The sequence below is a fragment of the Rattus rattus genome, chromosome 17 (assembly GCF_011064425.1).
Source record: "Rattus rattus isolate New Zealand chromosome 17, Rrattus_CSIRO_v1, whole genome shotgun sequence".
Taxonomy (NCBI): domain Eukaryota; kingdom Metazoa; phylum Chordata; class Mammalia; order Rodentia; family Muridae; genus Rattus; species Rattus rattus.
Window position 1 is genome coordinate 16,813,142 of NC_046170.1, and position 3,047 is coordinate 16,816,188.

Consider the following 3,047-nt stretch of genomic DNA (forward strand, 5'->3'; position numbering starts at 1 on the left):
TGTGTGCGTGCGTGTGTGTGTGTGTGTGTGTGTGTGTGTGTGTGTGTGTGTGTGTGTGTGTGTGTGTGTGTGTGTGTTTGTGTTTGGATACACTTGCTAGTACATGTGCATTGTGTATCCAGCATCCGGCCTTTGCAGTATCATACTGTAAGAGCGTATCTTATTTAAGCATCCGGACTGCTACAGGCGTAATCCAGTGTTGCAGAAGCTTACCCTTCTACTGAAGTTCTAGGGAAGGGGCTGTGTTTGGGTTGGGCTCCTTACCCTTCCTGTTCTCAGGATGGAGGGCTCTGCTGCATAGATTGCTCTGTCATTTTCAGCCATGGCTTCTGCACCACCAGTTACATTATTGCATTTGCAGGAAAGAGTGGTGAGGAATCTAGTGTGAGTGTTTACAGAATCTAGGGGTTAAGGGCTCTGTCTTGAAATGGTCCAAGCCTCTTTACATCCAAAGCCTTGGATTGGCTGAGCAGTGTGATTTCTTCCTTGTGGAAGAAGTGGAGGACTTGTCATAGCAGCCCCTCTGCAGCGTGACCTCTCACCATGGTTTCTGGAACTACTTTCCCTCACAGAGAAAGCATTTCAGCACCCCCCATCCAGCCAAGGATTGAACTCAAAATCCAAGATCAACCTTGAGGTTCCTCATCTTACCTGTTCTCACCCTGTGCCTGGTCTAGAGTGTTATGGGACAGGATAGCCAAGTAAAAAGCTCTCAGTGTGGAAAGTGAAGAGGTACTCGGATCTGGGGTGATTGTGGGATGGTACTTGGAGACAGACAAGTCCCTTGATGTAGACCAACGCTGATCAAGGTTTTCCTTTCCCACTAGCTCCTGTAACTTCCTCCTTCAAAGTTATTCCATACCCACCTCACCTCCACCCCTCAGGTTGAGGAAATAGTCCCCTTGTTGGCAGGAGCATGGTTCCCATTATTTTAAGTTCAGGGTTTTTGTTGCTTTTGCTAGTATAACTTTCTCAAACAAGAAAACAGAAGTCTTTTACCTCATTTACATCCATTCCCTCTGCTTCCTTGTATGCACTGAGGTTAGAGGACAACCTACAGGAGTATGCCCTCTCTTCCCCCATGTGACTTCTGGGGACCAAATTCTTGTAGTCAGGCTGTACCACAACCAGAGCCATCTTGCTTTGAAGCCTTTTTGTTTTGGACTCTCTCAGGGACAGTCAAACTCTCTTCTAGCCCTGACTCATAAGCTTTTTTTCTCTAGGACTTGACTCTTAACAGAGGAGTCTACCTTAGGACCAACTGAAATGCAGGTGGGAGAGCCGGCCCTCGGGGCTGCAGAGGCGGCCGTGCCCCTCACCAGCTGCAACTGCAACTTTGGGAGAGTGGGTTCTGCACCTTGTCAGGGCAGCACAAGAAAGCTGTCCTGCTGGAGTGGTTGTGGGTGAGCTGACACCCAGGGGCATGAGAGTGGAAGAGCTGGCTCTGCCCCTTCTGACTGTGGCAGTGGGTAAGCCAGGGTTTGCCCTGCTGGGTTGGGTGCTGGAGAGCTGGTGGACTGACCAGCTCAGCTACAACCCAGGCCCAAATCCAGGGCTTTAAGTTGGCTCACCCCAACATCTCCATCATCTATGAACTTCTGGAGCTCGTTTGGGACGGGTCCTGCAGATTGGAAGCTGTAGGATCTCTGAGATGGGGTGAAAACAGGATATCCGAGAGGAGTCCTAGTAAGGATCCATTATTGAGAGTGTAGCAGGCCTCAAAACAGACCAAGGACTCATTGCAAAAGGGTGTGCTGTGGGACACAGTCTCAACACTAGAGCTTCCATAACAAGACTTTTCTTATGGGGGAGGCAGATTGCAAGGGTGAGGGCAGGTATGAAGGGATGGGGAGATGAGTGGGATTGGGGTGCAAAATATGAGATTCACGAACAATCAAAGGTCAAAAAGATGAACAAAAGGACACAGAACTCTCAGCTCCTCCAGCACCATGCCTGCCTGGATGCTGCCATGCTTCCTGCCGTGATGATAATGGACTGAACCTCTGAACCTGTAAGCCAGCCCCGATTAAACGTTCTTTATAAGACTTGCCTTGGTCATGGTGTCTCTTCATAGAACACCAAGACACTTAGTTCTCCTTGGCCTCTAGAACTGTGGAAATAAATATGTTTAGAAGTCACCTAGATTATAGCAGTTTGATAGCAGTCAGATAGTTGGTGGCTCCTCCCACTGGGTGGTGGCTCCTCCCCCTGGGTCCCAAAGAAGAGCTTTCGATGCTGACACGCTATGTTCCCACTGCTGATTACAGTTTTGCTGCACACCACAATCTCTTGTTTGGAGCTTATAGGGCCAGATGCTCCAGAGCTTGGCATTTTCCAGATTTTATAAAACGTTACGATTTATTGGCAACTTGTTTTTGTGTGAGAATCCATCAAAATGAATGGTAAATGGGGTGAAAAGGGAGTCTGCCTGGGAGGTCAGGTTGGGCTGCTGGGTGAGGTTTGCTGTCAAGTTACTTGAACAGAGGTAGACTTTCCTTTCTCAAATTGTACAAAGCAGTAAACTCTCGTCAGAGTCACTTATGCATCTACTTCCAGCTAGGTCATAACACCTCACCCTTATTCCTGGTCAGGCCTCCCCTGCTGATATGTGGTTTTTTTTCCCCATAGGATAAAGTGAGAGTGGAATTTTAGAACCTAACATTAGTTTTATGATCAAAAGCAAAGAAAAATTGGGTCTTAATTCTTGAGCCTGTAAAGTGTTACTGTTTGATAATGTTTTCTTCAGCCTTGAGTTAGTCCTCATTCCTGACTGTTGCTAGGAACTTCAACGCTGTCATAACCAAGATGACCACCAACAAGTATCAGAGGTTGCTTTCGTTCTTAGAATTGCGTGTTGAGTGGGACTGTTAGATGGCAGCTGTGAATGGTAGATGTTGAGTGGGACTGTTAGATGGCAGCTGTGAATGGTAGATGTTGAGTGGGACTGTTAGATGGCAGCTGTGAATGGTAGCCTCTTAGCTACTTCTTCCGGAAAACAACTGCAGTCCACTCCACTAAGGCCGGAAGTTAATGAAATCTACACGACA